A 20,285-nucleotide genomic window follows, 5' to 3' on the forward strand; every position below is an offset into this window, starting at 1 on the left:
TGTGTGTGTGTGTGTGTGTGTGTAAAATGCTTACAACAGCAGCACTGCGCAGCTCCTGGGCAGTTAAGTGCCAGTGTTATGATCAGAAGGGAGACTGCAGGCCTGCGGTCATGGAACTACAAAACACGTTGGGGCCATTGGCAGAGGAAAGAGTCATGTGGGCAATGGGGCAGCCGGGGAGAGCTGGGAAGACTTCTTGGAAGCGGTGCTCAGGAAAGATAAGCCAAGAGGCCTGAGCCTTCCAGCCAGTAGGGCCAGTAGAAGACAGGGTAAGGAGACAGGTCAAGGCAAGGTATTTCTGGAACGCCCTTGGGCCCCAAACACAAGCCCCAGTGGGCTAGAAGAATGCAAGGTTGAGGGAGGCTGGGTGCTGGCTGGGGCTGGGCTGCGTGCACAGTGCAGGCATCCTTGCAGCTCTGAGGCCGAAGCTCTGGCTGCATGAAGCTCTGAATGGGACCTCCAGTAATGTGGACGCTGAATGGAGCCTTCCCAGCCTGAGGGAGGACGAGCTTGGCACAGAGGCTCTGGGTTGGAATAGGTCAAGGCAGCGGGGCTTGGAGAAGGCAGGGCGGGCCCCTGCCAGGTACCTGGGGAAAAGGAGCCCCTCCATCTTGAGGCCTGGCACACAGAGCTGCGAGGGGACAGGAGATGGGGGGCAGGCAGCCCGCGTTGACTGGCAGGTGTGAAAGACCTGGAGAAATTGATTTATTAGGGACATGAAAGGAGCTAAATATGTTTGCCAGCTGGGCAATGACTCAGGCCCTCCCCAGGGGTCTGCAAGTGTGAGCATCAAAGACAGGCCTGCTCCCACCAGGACACTGGCAGACTCCAGTCCCTCCTCCCCCTTCTTCCCCCTTCTCCCTCCTCCTTCCCCCTCCTTCTCCTCCTTTCATCTCCTTCCTCCTCCTTCCCTCTCCTTCCCTGCAATGGGAGGATCACCCCTACCCGGAGTGTCCTGAGAGCCTGGCCTCTCAGGGGCACCAGAGACGTAGACACTCACACCTGCCCACCCCCTTAACTCTCCAAACTGCCCCCAGAATGGCTGAAGAATGAAGCCGGAGAGTGAGACACATCTGGGTCAAAGTCCTGGCCTTGCCCCAAACTGCCCTGTGACCCTGGCCCAGTGGGTGACCCTCTCTGGACTGTCCCCACCACCCAGCCCCACCTCCCTCCCTGTCTGGCAATGCTGCCCCCTCCCTTTCAGCTTCTTCCCGACAGCACAGCCTCCTCTGCCCAAGATCCACCAGTCGCCCTCCAGGAGAAAAGCCAGACTCCACAGGGCCTCGTTGGGGAGAACACGCTCTTCCTGTACTGGTTCTAGGCCGGGCGCTGGGCTCCAGAGAAACGTGGGCGAATCTGAATCTGCAGGCACAGCCCACGGAGGAGGGAGAAACGACCTCGTGTGGAAGGCGTTGGCAGCGATGGTAGGGATGAGGGAAGTGGGGGCTATAGGACCTGGGGAGACCAGAGCCGGAGTCCCCTGACACAGCAGTTTGGCACATTGGAGAAGCGGTAAATTCTTTGGTGAGCCTGGAGGAGGCCTGCCTGGAACAGCAGGACTCGGAATGGAACAGAAGCAGAACCACACTGCCCAGCCTACGTGGGTGACTTTACCAGGATGGTGATGGGGAGCCGGGGGAGGGTTCAAAGAGGAGACACTCCACTGGAGGCCATCCGGGGATAGCCAGACCACTTGAGGGCTGGATTAAGGAGGCTAAGTGGGCCACAGGGGACTGGAGGAGGTGGGGGAGGAGTGCAGCTGCTGGACAGGAGCAAAGAGGCTTGATGGCCTCCGGGACTAAGGCTTGTGGGAAGTGACAGCATTCCCTCCAACAGCCCAGTGAAAGGCAGGTGGGAAGAAGAAGGGAGGAGAGGGGAGGTGAACAGGTCACGCTGAGTTAGACAGTTGGCAGGACCTCCCCATGGACACCTTCAGCTGCACGTTAGACAAGGGCCCTGGGCTCAGCAGAAAGCCCTCCCCCTCCTCTTCTGCACCCTCTTGGCTCCTCCTCCCCCCTCCCACCTCTCCCAATTGCCCCTACCTCCCCTGTCTGCCCAATTCTGCCCCCTCCCGCTTCTTGGCCATTTAGTCTTGGCCAGCGGTGTGTACTGGCAGGCACTTGGGTCCTGGGGTCTGCCTGCAGGCCTGCATTCCAATCCCAGTGTGTGAGTTCTTAACAGCAGGTGACCCTCAAAGGTAGTCCACAAACACCGGGTACTGTGGCTCACACCTGTAATCCCAGCACTTTGGGAGGCCGAGGCAGGAGGATCACCTGAGGTCAGGAGATTGAGACCATCCTGGCTAACACAGCGAAACCCTGTCTCTACTAAAAATACAAAAAATTAGCCGAGTGGTGTCGGGCAGCTGTAGCCCCAGCTACTCGGGAGGCTGAGGCAGGAGAATCACTTGAACCCGGGAGGCAGAGATTGCAGTGAGCTGAGATCATGCCACTGCCACTCCAGCCTGGATGACAGAGCAAGACTCCATCTCGAAAAAAAAAAAAAAAGGTAGCCCACAAAGACCCAGGATTGCCCCAGACAGCCCTGCCCACACCCAGCATGCCCAGCATCAATACGTCACGGCCAGAGCTGCCCACCACAGAGCCCTCACTAAGGCCAGCGCCTCCACCTACATGCTGCCTTCCAACCTCCTGGCACTCCCTAAGCAGGCACAGCTATTCCCACTTGACAGAGAAGGGTCCTGAGGCTCGCTCTGACCCAGCCAAGAAGGACTCGAGCCAGCATTTGACCAGCGCCATCTGATTTGAAACCTGTGTCAATTTAGGGCCGCCACAAACTCATCATCCATCATCGGCCCTTTCCATGAGTGCTGGAATCTGGATTCCAGGAGCTGTTAGGACAACAGGGGTAAACCAGGACTGCTGCAGGCACCCCAAGACGTAGGGTCACCCTAGAGATCAGACATATCCACCAGAGCCCAGCAGGGAACCGGGGTCACTCTGGGTGGCCCTGTAGACTGGAAGGGTTGGGTCCCGTGGCTGCTTTATGCTGGAGAAGGAAAGGACAGCTGTTTTCTCCGGAGCAGGTCAGGGTCAGCCTCTACTGCCACCCAATTCACCCAGTGAGCTCTTCACGATGAATCTCCCCGAGTCCTGCCCTGAAGTGGCACCTTGAAGTGGACTGATACTGAATTGGGTGAGCCTGGCCTCTGCTGCACACCCTCAGCAGATATTAGCTGTCACTGTTAAGTTTTTGATGGAGTCTCCCTCTAGAGGGCTGAGATCCAGGACTCTGGACAGGACAGAACCATGGAAGGTAATGGGGGCTGTTCATGCCATCCTGCCAGCTCTCCTCCTACAGGAAGCCCTCCCTGACCACCCCTGTCCCCAGGGCCCCTTTAAGACTCCAGAGGTTTCACAGTTTGGCTTTTGGTGGCCTGGCTTCCTAGTCTGGGGTTGCCAGGCTCAAAGTTTTCGTTCCACTGCCAAACTCCAAGGCCTAGGAGCCCCCTCCTTTTCCACCCCTCTCTGCTTCTATACAGGGCCCTCCAGCCCCATCCAGCAATGCCATGCTCTAGAAAAGCATCCTTCCTGTTCTTTCACGAGGAAACCAAAGCTCACAGACATTCAGGGACATGCCCTAAGTCACCCAGCACGGAGCGTTCGTGAAGAAGACTGAGGCAGAAGGCGCCGACATCTGTCGAACACACTTCAGCTCATCTGATCCTCCAGTAGCCGACAGGACAAACAGGATTATTTCCATTTAACAGATGAGGATGTGGAGGCTCAGAGAGCTTGTGACTTGCCCAGAGTCACACAGCCAGGAAGAGGCATCCGATCCAATTGTCAAGGCCAGGAGCACCCACCAGCTGGAAGGCTCCTGCAGAAGGGGAGGATTAATTCTGTGACCTTTCCAGTCCCTTTGATCCTTTGAGGCTAAAGCTTAACTATTCTCTTTCTCCCTCCCCCAGGGGATTTTCAGTTCATAAATAAGAGCCCAGAGAGGACCAACTTTGATCCAAAGAAATTATTTTTTAAGAAAAATAATTAGTCTTTAAATCTGGAGAGCTCCTTAAAACAGATTGCTGGGCCCCAGCCCTAGAGTTTCTGATCCATTAGGGCTGGGGTGAAGCCTAACCTTTGCATTTTCAAAATGCTCCCAAGCAATGTTGACGTGGCTGTTTTCCGAATCACACTTGAGAACTACTGATGCCACCGCTTTGTGACCAGATAGGCCACTCAGCTACTCACCAGAGGTCTAACCCAGAGCAAAAGATGCAATTAGCCTCTCTTAGCCTAGGTTTCTATCTGTGAATTGGATCTGCTGGGAGGCTGGACTGCCAGGGTAACCAAGATAGTGACGGCTGGCTGGGCACTCTAATCTCAGTACTTTGGGAGGCCAAGGAGGGCGGACCACGTGGTCAGGAGTTCGAGACCAGCCTAGTTATGATGGTGAAACCCCGTCTCTACTAAAGATACAAAAAATTAACCGAGAGTGGTGGCACGTACCTGTAATCCCAGCTACACTGGAGGCTGAGGCAAGAGAATAGCTTGAACCCAGGAGGCAGAGGTTGCAGTGAGCCGAGATCGCGCCATTGCACTCCAGCCGGGGCAACAGAGCAAGACTCCGTCTCAACAACAACAACAAAAAGATAGTGACAGTTACTCAGCAGTAGATTAAATAACTTCATGTTTTAAAATATTTGTGAATTTGAATGGAACTGCATTGATTAACATTTGCATTCCTTTCAGATCTGAGTGGAAATGGACTTTTTCCCTGTGAGGGTTACAAGCATTTGTGTCTTTTCTAGTGTGACTCATCTGCTCCTGCCCTTTGCCCATGCACCTGCGGGGTTCTCTGCCTTTCCTCTCAGTCTGCCTGCGCTCATTACAGAGCAAAGATTACAAACCCCTATGGCCGTTCTTGATTGCTAGAGATTTTTCCAAAGCTGTTGCTCGTCTGTCTGTTGGGGCCATTTTTCTGGCTTAGAGAGTGGCCGAATCCGCCTGACTTTCCCATTTTTATTTTCTCTATCACTTTTAAGCATAGATTGGAGCCCTTCCCCAGAATATGACAATATAAAGGAAATGGATTTTGAATGGTGGAATTTCCTGCACCTTGAGGGGTGTGGGGGTGGGGGATGCTGGCTCACCTCAACCCTATGGTGCTGATAGAAGGAATAGCGGGAAACAGGGCCCCTCAGCACCAGAAAAACCCACCATCCTCAGTTCTCCCCAGCATTAGCCATGCCATCTCTCTCCCCATCTGCAGAATCCCCCTGCAGAGAGGCATAGGGCAGGCCAGAGCTGGAGGTGCAGCTGGAAGGTCAAAAGCGTCATCCTTGGGTTGGAGACAGGATGACCACAGGTGTAAGAACTGGCCAGAGGGCCAGGCACGGTGGCTCACACCTGTAATCCCAGCACTTTGGGAGGCCAAGGTGGGCGGATCACGAGGTCAGGAGTTCGAGACCAGCCTGGCCAAGATGGTAAAACTCTGTCTCTACTAAAAACCCAAAAAAATTTAGCCTGGCGTGGTGGTACACGCCTGTAGTCCCAGCTACTTGGGAGGCTGAGGCAGAAGAATCGCCTGAACCCATGAGGCGGAGGTGGCAGTGAGCCGAGATGGCACCACTGCACTCCAGCCTGGGCGACAGAGTGAGACTCCATCTCAAAAAAAAAAAAACTGGCCAGAGGAGTTGGTCAATTCCCAGCTCGGGTCTCTCCTCGACTGCGTGGGCCGTGTGAGCTTCGCCTCTCTGGGTCTCTGCTGTCTCATCTATAAAATGGGCCTGATCATGCCCAAGTCAAGGGAAGGATTTAAATAGATCAGCAGCCGTCAGCGCCCTGAGCGCGGTGCTGGGCGTCAAATACACGCTCCCAGTACACAGGGGTTGATCTTATTATATGCCCCAGTTCTGTTCCTGGGGTGGTGGCATGAACCCCACTGCTTTTGCCTTTGATTGCACTGAAAATATCCAGCACCGCTGATATCAAGGGCCCCAGGGCCCAGGGGAAATGCACTCCATGCGCAACCCCAGACCCTCCGGCTAAGCTCGGCCCATCCAGCCCTGCGAGGGAACAGGGTCACCCAGGGACCAAGGCCAGAACAGGACACGCGTGTCGCAGGAGCGCGAGAGACCCCCACGTCCCCTCCCCCAGCACCGCCCCCTTGGCTGGCAGAGCGGTCCGAAGCCGCATCTCAGCCGCACCGAGTGCCTCCCGCTCCCTCGCCAGCCGGGCGCGCTGCCGGGGCCTGATTTCCATAATAATCAGCCATAGATCTCCCGAAAAGGCTGGGAGCGGCCGCCGCCGCCCACCGGGGAAGGTCCCGAGGGTGGGCGCTCCCCTCCCCACCATCTCCGCCGCCGCCCCGGAGGAGGGAACCTCGTTTTTCAAAGCTTTCGAGAGAAACCGTCCGCCCGCGGGAGGCAGCTGGGAGACACCCAGGACGTCGTTCTCCGCATTAAGGAGGGGGACGGCGGCGGGGGGAGGCGGGAGACGCCGCGGCGCAGGTGTAGACCAGGCTCAGAGGCAAGGAGGGGAGGAGGGAAACTGAGGCAGCCGCGGGGTGGGGGTACGTTTCAAGGTACATTCTCACTGCAGCCTCACAGCGCCCCTACGGATGAGTTATCGGCTATGCCCCCCCATTACAGATGGGGAAACTGAGGCCCAGAGAGGTGTTTGTTTGTTTGTTTGTTTGTTTCCAGTTTTCCCAGCTGGCAAGTGGCTGGGCAGGGACCTTTTCGGAGTTGGGGGATTCAGGGCTAGTGACCTGCCCGGCACACTATCTCCTCCCCAAGATGGGCAGCCTAGGAGCGGGGTGCTCTGTCCATCCCAAGATGAGAGAACCAGGAGGCTGAGATTGGGCACATACTTGGAGCTGATCTGGTCCAGAAGCCCATGGGACATAAGAACGGAGTTTGAACCCAGTTCTGCCACCTCCCAACCATCCCCCCAAGGGTGGGCAAACTATAGCCCCCAGGCCAAGTCCTGTCCACCAACTGTTTTGGTACAACCAGAAACCAAGCATGGCTTTTAATACCTTTTCTTTTCTTTTTTTCTGTGCCCAAGCTGCAGTGCAATGACACAATCTCTGCTCACCACAACTTTCACCTCCCGGGTTCAAGCAATTCTCCTGCCTCAGCCTCCCGAGTAGTGGGATTATAGGCTAGCACCACCACGCGTGGGCTAAGGAATTTCTCCATGTTGGCCAGGCTGCTCTCGAACTCCCAACCTCAGGTGATCCGCCTGCCTCGGCCTCCCAAAGTGCTGAAATTACAGGCATGAGCCATGGTGCCCAGCGACTTTGCAGTCTTTCTCCATTCCCTCAACTCTGACTTCCATCATCTCCTTCCACATCTCCCTGCTCCCCCTCTTCATTTCATCCCCGATTCTGTAGCAGGGGCCACCTGCCTCCCCCCTGGCCCCCCAGTGCAGCACAGGTGCTGAGCCGCCACCTTCCACCAAAGCCCCAAACTGCTAGCCCTTCCCTAAGCCAAGCATCCAGGAATTTGCCCATGCAGTTTCCTCTACCTGGAGTCTTCTTTCTTCCCAATCCAATGGGTCTTGCATCCTCTACCTGATCCCCAAGACTCAGTTCAGAACCTGATTTTCCAGAACTCTCCCCCTTCTGCAACTGCCCCAGTATGCAAAGCTAGCTTGGTACCAGGGGGACTTTGGAACCTTTATGAATATGCATGAGTTTCTCCTGGTGAGCCTGTGAGCGTCTTGAGGGCCAGAACTGTGACTAGTAGTTCTTTCTTTCTTTTTTCAGTTTGAGACAGGGTCTCACTCTGTTGCCGAGGCTGGAGTGCAGTGGCACCATCACGACTCACTGCAACCTCCGTCTCCTGGTTTCAAGCGATGCTTCTGCCTCAGCCTCCCAAGTAGCTGGGATTATAGGTGCCCGCCACCACACCTGGCTAATTTTTATATTTTTAGTAGAGATGGGGTTTCACCATATTGGCCAGGCTGGTCTCGAACTCCTGGCCTCAAGTGATCCACCCGCCTCGGCCTCCCAAAGTGCTAGGATTACAAGCATGAGCCACCATGCCCGGCCTATGACTAGTATTTCTGAATCACCAGTCCCAGCAAAGGCATGACCCAGAGAAGTCAATCAATTTTTAATAAATGAGTCAAGGAAGGAAGGAAAGAATTAATACAGCTGGGATCTTCTCCCTCTCTGGCTCAACAACGTTCAGAGGCTTCCCAGGTCCCCTCTGTCAAGGCCCAGCCTGTCCTTCAAGTCTTCAAGCCCTGTATGAAGTGGCTCTGGTTCACCTCCCAGCCCTGTCCCCTGCTGCGTCTCCCACAGTCTTCCCAACGCAGTCCTGACCTCCAAGCTTTCATTCATGCCGTTCCCCCTCCCTGTTTATCCTTCTCAGCCTACCCCCATTTGTGCCTCTGGGGGCCCTGACCATCCTTGGGGATCTTACAGGGTTTCAGCGATCCAGGGTCACCTGCAGTAGGGGCCAGCTACTCCCACATTTCCCAAATCCCACAGCAGGAGGCAGTGAGCAGGGGCTTTAACCAGGAGGACCTGGGTTGGGAATGAATCCTGCCCGTGTTTACTTTGGAGATGTCATTTCGGCTCTCAGAGTAAAGTGGAAGAGTAACGCTTGTCTCCCAGGGCTGCTGGGGGTTAGAGATGCTGTTATCTCTCGTGCACACAGTAGGTACTCAATAATGGACAGCTATTTCCAGCCTGGACACAGCCCTTCTGCCCAGAGAGGAGGCTGAGAGCAGACCTAGAGCTCCCTGCAACCTGCAGCCCCAACCTCTCTCTCCCGCCCCCCTTCTCTCCCCTCCCACCCCCGACAGTGCCTGCAGCTAGCGACTGATGCTGGCGTGGACAGAATGACAATGAAGCCAGGACCTAAGTGAGTCCATCTGGGAACCTAAGACTGTGGCAGAGGCTCCGATGAAGCCAGGGTTAGGGAGGGGCTGGACAGGGATGGGGCAGGCAGGGCACAGCAGGGGTAGGAGCAGGGCAGTGCTGGGGTGAGAGTTTGGGATGAAGAGGGGCAGAGCCAGGCAAGGCATGAGCCAGGGAGCAGGGCAGGGGCAGGGTGGGACCAGGGCATGGGGCTCACGATGGAGACGGGGCTGGGCAGGGATCAGTCAATTTCCGACTCAGAGCAATCCAGATAGCTTGGGCAATCAATCAGATAAAATCGCCCCCTGGGCAGGAAAAGAGACAGTGAGAGTATTCATGGGGGGGAGGTGGGGTGCAGGGAAGAAAGAAGAAGGAGAGAAAGAAGAAAGAAGGAATCTGAGGCCGGGCGGTGGCTCTCGCCTGTAATCCCAGCACTTTGGGAGGCCGAGGCAGGTGGATCACCTGAGGTCAGGAGTTCAAGACCAGCCTGGTCAACATGGCGAAACCCCATCTCTACTAAAATATAAAAATTAGCTGGGTGTGGTGGCATGAGCCTGTAATCCCTGCTACTTGGAAAACTGAGGTGGAAGAATTGCTTGAACCCAGGAGGCGGAGGCTGCAGTGAGCCAAGACGGTGCCACTGCACTCCAGCCTGGGAGAGAGATCGAGACTCCACCTACAAAAAAAGAAAGAAAGAAGGAATCTGAGAAGGGACCATCCCCTGCGGAAGTCCTGGAGGCAGCGGCACTGGTGCCAGCCTTCTCCTTTGGCAGGTGGGACCCCTGTGGCCAGAGAGCCAGAGACTCACCCAAGCCCCAGTGAGGGGAAGCAGGATAGACAGAATAGGTGGGAAGGCAGGCGTGGGAAAGGGGTACGATCAGAGGTCAGTGTGGCTGGCACAGGCCCGTGTAGCTAACAGAGAGATGAGCGCCCCTCCTTTTCAAGTCCACGTCACAGGTGGAGGGGCTGACTCCTGCTCATCCCACCTCCCTGCCTTTGCCCAAGCCAGTGCCCCACCTGCCATGCATTTATTTCCTACCCTCACCCCAAACATTTAACCCTCCTCCTCAACTCCAGCGCTGATCTCCCTCAGCAATAACTGTGTCTCCCTTACGCTCAGAGCTTGGTGTCAGCGGGGTGACAGTCTGGATGGTCCCAAGGTGCTTGCTGGAATCCCATAAATGTGCTTAGTCTTCACAAGCAGCATGGATGAGCATCACAGCCTGGTGGCTGAGTTCACAGGCTTGGGACTCGGCTGGGCCAGGTTCCAGTCCCAGTAGTTTCATTTTCATATAGTAGTTGCTTCATAAATGCTAAGCCCCCTCCTCCTGTTCCATTACTAGCTCAGAATGTGCACACAGCAGGTGCCCAATGGTGGCTTCTGGGCTGAGGTGCCCTTCTGTTCCCTAGCAGACCCCTTGTCCCTGAAAGGACACACAGGTGTCACCCCTGCCTTGGCCTCCAGGCCCAAGCCTGAGCAGCAAAGCTTGGGAGAAAGGCCCCATTGCTCATTTCCCTTGAGTCTGCAGCTCGGGCAATCAATCGGTCGCCATGGAAACCAGCCTTCCAATCAGAAGCAGGCACTTCTTGGCTGCGCCAGCGCCACCTACCCACCCACTCAGGCCTGGCTGTGCAGTCCCTCACCTAGGGCTGCCAGGGGTTGGGGGTGGGGAGGAGGAAAGGGAGTCTCTGGCATAATCTGGGCACACCTGCTCGTGTCCCTGAAACCCTGAGATTCTCCAGAGAGAGCGCATTTTCTTGGGGTGGAGGTCACTCCAGGGGCCCCCCTGATGTTTGCAGGGCTCATTCCTGTAGAGTGTGGCCCTTAGTACTCAGAACGAGACCTGAGAGGAGGGAGTGATTAACCCATTGGGCAGAAGGGAAAGGTGAGACCCAGCCATAGGGCCAACGGCAAAGCTAGGCACATGCCCCCTCCGTGAGCCCCCATCTCAGGAATGGAGCAGGGAAAGGAGGGGCAGAAGAGTTCCTGGCCCGCTGCAGCCAGCACCTGCCTTTCCACTAAATCTATGCCTGGCACCCCCAAGGCCCATAGTGCCGGGCCCACAGGGGCCCATGAGCCAGCATCTACGGGCCTGTGCACCCACCTGCCCACCCACGCCCAGCTGCAGCCTCCCGCCCAGGCCCCTCCTCCCCCCACTGCCAGCTGGGATTGGACAGAGCCCAGGCTCTGAGTCACATAGCCCCAAGCTCAACAATTGGCTCCTCGATGCTGAGCGTGAGCAGGCCAGAAAACCTCTCTGAGCCTCAGTTTCTCTGTTTGGAAAATGGAATCATGACTCCTGCCTTACAAGGGAGTGATGAGGAGTCAAAGTGCATAGAGAGCTTAACACAGGGCCTGGCATGTGCTCAGTAAAAGGGAGGCCACCTTCTCTATTCCTGTTCCTTCTCAGTACCCAAAACTGTCCCTTGGAGCTGAGCTAAGGCATCCACCTGCCAGGAGAAGGCAGAAGACAAATGCTACTATTCTTAGTAACCAGCCCAGGAAAACAAATTACAAATGAGATTTAGAGAGGGGCACCAAATTGCCCCCTCCCCGACACCCGGAGGAATGGGTAGGATTTGAACACAGGTCTGTCTGACTCAGACCTGAGCTGTCTCTGCTGCAGCCCAGCCTCTCCTGACCCGACCCAGCCCTGCTCCAGCCAGCCAGAGCCCGTCACCCCGGGCCACTAGTGCCCAGCTCTGCTCTGATTGCGCACCTGCTATGAACTTGGCATGTCAGGGGCCCACCACCACAGACAGCACCCCCAGCACTCACAGGGCTGCAGCAGGGAAGCTGAAGGAATGGTGAGTTGTGCTGGAGGACCTGACCTGGTTGAGGATGCTGGGGAGACTTCTGGAAGGAAGGAGGAGGCTAGACCAGCTCCCGGCCACCACACGGGGGCTGCTGCTGCCTGCTGTTTGGAGCTTTTGCCCTCTGCCGAGAATCTCCCATTATGGTGCCCTGCCTGCTGGACCCACAGGGAACCATCTAACAGTGTACCTCAAGCCCAGCCGAGCGGGGCTCAACTGTCTCAGCGCCATCCCTCCCCGCCCCCAGCGTCCCCCTCTCCTTTACTGATACACTTCACTTAGTGAAGTGCCAGACACTGCAGAAGGCATACTGACCAATGTTAGCCCAGCTACCCCGCTGGGCTGTCCCCCTTAGAGATGAGGAAATGGAGGGTGAAGTGGATTGCTCAAGGTCATGCAGTTGGTAAATGGCAGAACCAGGATTTGAACTCAGGTGTGCGTGATGTCAAAGGCAGACACTGAGGCCCCCTCGACTGGGTCTGCCTCCCCCGCCTCCAGTTCTTTAAGGGTAACTCCTGTAGAACAGGATGGAGCAACTTGCTTCCAGCTATTATCAGATTTCTGCTTCCCTCTTCTCTCCGCCAGAAAACAAACTGATTCATCAAATCACACCTTTAATCTGTCCTGGGGAAGGGGAGGGATGAGACCCAGCCCCCCAGCAGGAAGCAGGACGGGTAATCAGCCCACCCATCCTCCGCAGCGCAGGCAGCCACCCATGCTGTATCCTCCCATGATTAAACACTAATTGCCGCCATGCTCTGAAATTGAGTACTTTAATTTCCAGAAACGCAAAGTACATTTCAATCAGTTCCTCTCCCAAACCATTCCTCCTCAGGAGCCAGGACAAGAACATCAGTCCCTCAAGGCCGTAGAAAACCGAGCCCCGCTCCGGCACACCTGCCGTCCCTCTCCCCAGAAACCACCGCTTCTCTCCTTCTCAGGCACCCCGTGGGGGGACTGTGAGCATTCAAAGTGTGTGGGAGCATCCAAGAGACCCTACAATTGTCGGCTCAGAAAAGTGAGGCAGGCCCCCCAACCCTGGGGTCAGACAAGGGGACGGGGACTCTGCTACAGGCAGGGTCTGGGCTGCCTGCTCATCACATGCCCCCCACCCCCTCCCTGCACATGGTCATTAGATGCTTCATACCAGCCTTCAGAGTGGACAGAGGCTGGGCAGGAAGCGCCGTGGAAGTAGAGACTGGAGGGCTGGACACCTGGCCTTTCGTTCCAACTCTGCTGCATGTCCCTCTCTGGCTCTCAGGATTTTCAATCTGTCCCAGGAAGGGGCTGGGGTGGAGCTTACCGTCCTAACTGGAAGGTGTGCGCTTCCCAGGCACGGGCCTGGGGCTAGGACCCAGCTGGCTACAGATTCCCCTGGGGGTTCTGGATCACCACGTCTGAGGAAGGGCCAGAAACTAACTCTTTTTTTTGAGATGGAGTCTTGCTTTGTGACCCAGGCTGGAGTGCAGTGGTGCAACCTTGGCTCAATGTAACCTCCACGTCCCAGGTTCAAGCAATTCTCCTGCCTCAGCCTCCCAAGTAGCTGAGATTACATGCACCTGCCACCACACCTGGCTAATTTTTGTATTTTTAGTAGAGACAGGGTTTCACCATGTTAGCTAGGCTGGTCTTCAACTCCTGACCTCAAGTGATCCTCCCACCTCAGCCTCCCAAAGTGCTGGGATTACAGTCCTGAGCCACCACACCTGGCCAAACTGGCATTTTTTAAAGGCTCTCCAAGTTGGGCATAGTGGCTCATGCCTGTAATCCCAGCTACTCAGGAGGCTAAGGGGGGATGATCCCTTGAGGCCAGGAGTTTAAGACCAGCCTAAGCAACATAGTGAAATTCTGTCTCTTAAAAAAATTAATAAATAAAAATAAAAATGATAAAAAGCCTCTCCAAATGATTCCAGTATGTAGCTGGGGTTTGGGAGTATGTCTCAATCTTTCCATTATGTAGCCAGGCTAGTGCAGCCCCCTCTGTTGACAGGCATGAATATGGGCCCAGAGAGGGTGAGCATCTAGCCCAGAGTCACATAGCAAGTCAGAGATGTTAGTCAGAAGACAGCTAACAAACCTTCCAATATGGACATTTTAGAAAAGCAGGTGAACAAACACAGAGTGAAGGGGAACCAGGGTGTGGCACCCACTGTCACAGAGAGGAAGGGTTGCTGAGAGATCTAGTCAAGAATTTCCATTTGAGGCCAGGCATGGTGACTATCACTGCAAACCCAGCATTTTGGGAGGCTGAGGGGGGTGGATCATTAGGTCAGAAGATTGGGACCATCATGGCCAACATGGTGAAACCCTACCTCTACCAAAAATAAAAAATTAGCCAGGTGTGGTGGCACACGCCTGTAATCCCAACTACTCAAGAGGCTGAGGCAGGAGAATCTTTTGAACCTGGGAAGCAGAGGTTGCAGCGAGCCGAGATAGTGCCACTGCACTCCAGCTTGGGTGACAGAGCGAGACTCTGTTCCCCCTACCCAAAAAAAATAATTTCCTTTTGAGCACTGCATACTCTCCACAATGTTAGATGTAGGTCTTGAACGAGTTACTCCATCCCTAAAAATAAAGATGGGGCTGGGGATTTAACCGAGGTCTCTCCAAGGCCCATTCTGACTCCAGAACTTTCCTGCCAGGCCGGCTGGAAGCATCATACGTAATAATAATGGCAGACATTTATCGAGCAATGCTTCTTTCTCGCCACTCCACCATCCTAAGAGTGGCTGTCTTCTTAGTCCCCTCCACCTCTCCTACAGGTGAGCAAAGCGCTGCTCGGGGAGGTAGCTCCTGCCGGAATCGAGCCGCGAGAAACCGCTCCGCTGGGAATCGAACCCAGGGTCGGTCAGTGGCAGCCGCGCTTTAGGACCCGGCGGTACACGGAAGACCCGGTGGAGCGGCGCGCACCCCGAGCCCAGAGCTCATTAGTCGGGCGCCGCGGGGGCCTTCATTAAAGCTCAGCGACGCGGAGGCTGCCCGCGGCGACCCCGCCTGGGCGCTCCGGGCCGGCCCGGACCTGCGGAGTCGGCCCAGGAGCAGCTGGAAAGGGGGCGCGGGCTGGGGGGCCGTACGGCCGCCTATGCTCAGGCACTGTCGCCCACCCCTCCCCCAAGCCAGGGGAGTATGGGGGAGGGGGCGAGTGCACTCGGGTAAGGGGGAGCATCACATCGGGGCTGGGGGGGCCGGTGTCTCCGAGCTGTCCCAAAACCTTGGACAGCGAAGGCCGATCACCCCCCCACACCCCCACACACTATGCACCCATTTCACAGATGCCACGTCCTAGCTCAGAGGGTTAGGGCAGGCCCAGAACCGCATCGCCACCGCCCGTTCGCAGGCCTGATTGAGAGGCTGGAAACGAGAGGCTGGAAACGAGGCCCCTGGTGGAATACTTGGGCCGGTGCGGGGCGGGCCATCCAGGCAGAAGCCCCCACCCCAGGCTTGCATAGGGGCGTAGAGAAGGGCCGTGGGCTCCCCGGCATCCGCCAGGGCGGGGGCAGCAGGAGCAGGAGCCCGCCCGCCTCCGCACCTCCTCGGCTCCCCTCTCCCGCCCGACTCTGGTCTCCGCGCCCAGCTGACCACCCATCCCTCACGGCCCGCCCCGCGCCTCCGTCCGTCTCCCCGCTTCCCGCGCTTTCCCCGCCTCCTCCTGCGTCTCTAGCGGGAAACTGATCCTGTCCCCTCCATCCCACCCCACCGGTTGGCTGCGGTCGCTGCCCATCTCTCCACCCCCGCTGTGTGACTCTAGACCAGTGTCTTAACCTCTCTGAGCCTTAGTAAGTAGGCAAGTGGAAAAAGAAAAGTCAGAAGACTCAGGTGACGGAACGCCAGCCTTTAATGGTTTAAAAAGGCTGGGGGGCGGGTGTATGTGTATATATTTGCTTTTCTATGCATATGTTTGCTTGTCTGTGCAGACAGCCTGGAAGAGGAGCGACTTGTCGCTGGCGAAGCTGGCTGCCTCCGGGGAGGAAGCCTCATCCCTGGGGGAACAGGGGGAGGAGACGGAGACTCAGAATTGCACACACCTCTTAAATATGTTAATACATTAGCAATTCTGGCTAATAAACAAAATAAAATACAAACATTTACAAAACTAAAATTTAAGAATAATGCTGGTGAAGATTAAGCCAGATAAAGTGTGTGAAGCCAGCAGACGGAAGCTTCAGTGAACCGCCCGTTTTGATGGTCACTGCTCACTAGGTTTGCAGTCTGCGGCTCTGGATCTGGGTCCCCCTCTTCTTCCCCATCTCCCTCCGTCTTCCTGCCTTGCACCCACCTCGCCTCCCCCTCCCTGCACCCAGCCCCCATCTCCTCGGAGGATGGCAGGACCCTGGACGGAGAAGCAGGGCTGAGGTGGAGCCAGGGGGATGATGGGGAGTGGGGGCAGCTGAGCCATCTGCCAGTCCCCAGGATCCCGCTTGGGAGGGGATTCTCAGTCCAGCTTCAGATATCCCCCACTTCACAGACGCAGTGTCCCAGTGTAACCTCTGATGGGTGAAAGGGGTGGGAGTGAGAATTAAAAGCAGGGGGTGTGGTCGGGCGCGGTGGCTCTCGCTGGGTAATCCCAGCACTTTGGGAGGCCGAGGCTGGCGGATTGCCTGAGCTGAGGAGTTCAGTTGACCAGCCTGGGCAACATGGCAAAACCCCATCTCTACTAAAAATCAAAAAATTAGCCGGGTGTGGTGGTGGGCTCCTGTAATCCCAGCTATTCGAGAGGCTGAGGCACGAGAATTGCTTGCACCCGGGAGGCAGAGGTTGCAGGGAGCCGAGATCGCTCCACTGCACTCCAGACTGGGAGAAAGAGCAAGACTCAGTCTCAAAAAATATAAATAAAAGTAAAAATAAAAAAAAGTGGTGGGCGAAAACCCCAGCAGACCACTGGAATCCCTTCTACATGCCCCTCCAAGACAAACATCCCCAATATACACACATATGCCAGCCCAGCATCTCGGGACAGGCCATCCCAGGCACAGCCCCTGGCCTGCCCACCCAGCTCGTCTCAGCTCCTCCCCTCCCAGCCCCCTCCAGTCACAGTCCTGGCAAGAAGGATCCTGGAGATGGCAACTAGTAACTAGCCCAGCAGGCCAGGCTGAGGGTGAGACAGATGTGGCCTCAAGGCAGGGGCAGGGTAGGACTGGCCCAGGAACCAGGGACCCCTTCTAAATCGGGGCTCAAGGGCAGGGAGAGGTGTTCAGTGGCAGGACAGGGGGAGTCACCCTAGCAGTCCCAGAAAGCCTGTCCAAGGGGAGTCTTGGAACTTCCCTAGAAAGACCCTCCTCTTGCCACGGTGGCCCACGCTTGTAATCCCAGCACTTTGGGAGGCCGAGACGAGCGGATCACCTGAAGTCAGGAGTTCAAGACCAGCCTGACCAACATGATGAAACCCCGTCTCTACTAAAAATACAAAAATTAGCCAGGCGTGGTGGCACATCTCCGTAATCCCAGCTACTTGGGAGGCTGAGGCAGGAGAATCACTTGAACCTGGGAGGCGGATGTTGCAGGGAGCCAAGATCGCGCCATTGCACCCCAGCCTGGGCAACAAAGCGAGACTCCATCTCAAAAAAAAAAAAAGACCCTCCTCTCTGGTCTTCCTCCCTCCAGCTCGTCGCCTCCAGGTCGCCATCCCTGACGCACAGTTCAAGGCGCTTGACATGTGCTGTCTCTTAACAGGGTTTTCCCAGTGCACACCTGCCAGCCTGTCCCCCAGCTCCCCTTGAGGATCAAGTTCAAGCAGAGCAGGCTGGCATTCAGAGCCTCCAAGAGGTCCTTCCTGCAGTCCAGGTGCACCCTCCTTTCTGAAAGTCCAACCTCCACCTCACCCTGTGCTCTCCGCTCCATCTGGAGTGAAAGGTACCCACCTGCCTGCTTTCTGTGCGAGCACTGTGCAGTCTGAAACCACAGCCTGGCCCTCAAGCAAGCAAAACATCTAGAGGCCCAGACCTGACTCATTTCTGAGTCCTCAGGGGCCCTTGGACATAGGGAGGCTAGAAGGGCAGGGGAGTGGTGGCAAGTTCTGCAGATCAAGAGGGCTGAGCCTGGGGCCCAGTGCGGGGCAGAGAAACAGCCCTGCTTCAACCACAGACCTGCAAGGCCGGCCTGATGGGACAGGAGAGGAAACGGAGGCTCAAAGCGAGTGTCTTCTCCAAGCCACACAGGCCTTGTTGTGGTTCCTGCATCAGCTGGCTTCCAGCTGGGAAGAGCCTGGAGGGCAGGAGGACAGGTAGGCGCCGTCGCCCCGTCTGTCTCTGTCTGCCTTGGGCTGGTTCTGGCCAAGCACGCTCCAGGCCTCCAGCTGCTGCCAGAATTGCTCCTCCTGGTTCCATGGTGCTGAAATTCCAGCAGAGCCGCCTCCTCCCTCTGTCCCCCTGGCCTCGGGAAGTAGCAACTTCCTACTATGCTGCCATCTCATTGTCCCTTTTTTTCCTTTTCTATTTATTTATTTATTTATTTATTTATTTATTTATTTATTTATTATTTGAGACTGAGTCTTGCTCTGTTTCCCAGGCTGGAGTCCAATGGTGCAATGGTGCAATCTTGGCTCACTGCAACTTCTGCCTCCCAGGTTCTAGCAATTCTCCTGCCTCATCCTCCCGAGTAGCTGGGATTACGGGCGTGCCCCACCACACCCAGCTAATTTTTGTATTTTGTAGAGATGGGGTTTTACCATTTGGCCAGGCTGGTTTCAAACTCCTGACCTCAGGTGATCCACCCACCTCAGTCTCCCAAAGTGCTGGGATTATAGGCGTGAGCCACCACGCCTGGCCTTCATTGTCCCCTTCTAACTCTTCCAATCCCTTATGCTAAGTTCCTGAGTTCCACGCTGGCGATTTTCAGTTCCTGGTTTGGCTCTGAGTCCTGAGTGGGTGGCCCTGTGCAGGCCCCGCCCCCTTGCCCAGCTGTTGTTCTTCACTCTCAATGGCTGAAGCTGCCTGACCTGTAGGTTCCTTGGCCTCACTGAGTTCTTTGGTGCCTCTGGGTCATGCTGCGTGCCGTTCCCCCTGCCTGGCTGATCTTCTGAAGCCCTTTGCCTGGGCGGCTCCATCTATCCCTCCGCTCAGCAGCCTCTTAGTGGCGTCCTCCGTGACTCCCAGTCTTAATCCAGCTTGCTTCACAAGGTCCCGGCTTCCCCAAAGCCCTGGGCACTCACCGCCTGTGTTTAGGCATCATCTGATTATTTGCTTCATGCTGGGTTTTGCCACAGGACCCCAGCTCAAGAACCCCAGGAGGGCAAGGCACAGGCTCCAGAAACTGATGCTGTGCCTGGGTGGGGGCGTCCTCAGTCAATACTTACTGAATGCATGACTCCATGGAAGGATCAAGGAGTGGACAACAAGATTTGCAGATGGACGCGTGGACTGGGCCAGATCACAAAAGGCCTTACGTGTTAGAGTAAGAAGGTGAGTGGGTCCCAGGGAAGATCTTTCGTTTTCCCTTTCCTTACCAGATCTAGGCTTATGTTGAAAGCACAATAAATGTGTTTCCCACATCCTAAAAGTCTTCCCAGCCACCCTGGCCCTCCCCAAGCACACACACACAAATTGAGCCTGGGAGGCCCAGCAGGGCCTGGGGGTGGTGGCTGTGTCAGGCAGTGTGGGTCACCTGGAGGCCAGAGTCCCTTATCAGGCTCTTCTTTGCCCAGGGCGGCCTCTTGGGCCACATTGCTGGCTTCGCTCTCGTCTCCTCCTTTACCCAGAGAATCCAGAGGAGGGGTGACGTCGGCATAGCCCAAGGCAGCCCTCAGGGCCTAGCTACAGAGTCACTCTCAGAAAAGAGACACCGGGATTGAAAAGAGGCGTGGCAGTCCCTGGTGTGCTCCCCACGAAACCCCGGCCATGGCTCAGGCTCTGGGCCCTCTTGGGCAGAGCTGTGTGGCTCTCCTGAATATATTTTATGATTCCACCGATGGGAGGTACCTGGAATAGTTTAATTTGTAGAGACGCAGACCAACGATTCCAGGGGCTGAGGAGGGAGGGGGCACGACGCAGGGCATGCAAGCTTCTGTTCAGGATCATGCAAAAGCTCTGGAAATGGACGGGGGTCATGGCTGCACAGGACCGAATGCCACAGACCTTCATACTTAACAAAGCTAAAATGGTCAGTTTCATGTTACGTGCATTTTACCGCAATTTAAAACACACATGTGAGAAATGGCCCTCCTCTACTGTGTGCAGCTGGTTGTTGGGGGGGGTCACACCAGAGAAGGGCCTGGGTACAACATGAGCCCAGAGGAGCCGTGCTGAGCCCCCCAAAGTAATGGAAGGGCTGCAGAGTTTTGACCTCCTTCTCAGGCCTGGGACCTTTCCTGAGCTCAGGGACCTGGGGTGGAGCCTGAGGTGTCCTGGGTGCTCACTCAGTTGGCCTCCCCCAACACCCAGCCCCTCACCTAGTCTACACCTCCATCTGCAGCTCAGCAACGCTCTTTCCCTTCCTTTAGAGGCTGGCATGGGTCATCAGGCCCACCTTCCAGGAGGGGAGACTGAGGCCCCACCAGGCTCAGAGACACACCCATAGTCAAATGACCTGGCCCATTCCAAGTGGAGCCTGTGACCCCACCCCACTCCCAAGCTTCTCCCACTGCTTTTAAGCCCAGCCCAGCCCAGCACTGGGAGCTCTTCTGGAATTAGGGCACTGCCTGC

The sequence above is a fragment of the Aotus nancymaae genome, unplaced genomic scaffold (assembly GCF_030222135.1).
Source record: "Aotus nancymaae isolate 86718 unplaced genomic scaffold, 86718_ANA_hifiasm-v0.15.2.pri h1tg000076l, whole genome shotgun sequence".
NCBI classification, from domain to species: Eukaryota; Metazoa; Chordata; class Mammalia; order Primates; family Aotidae; genus Aotus; species Aotus nancymaae.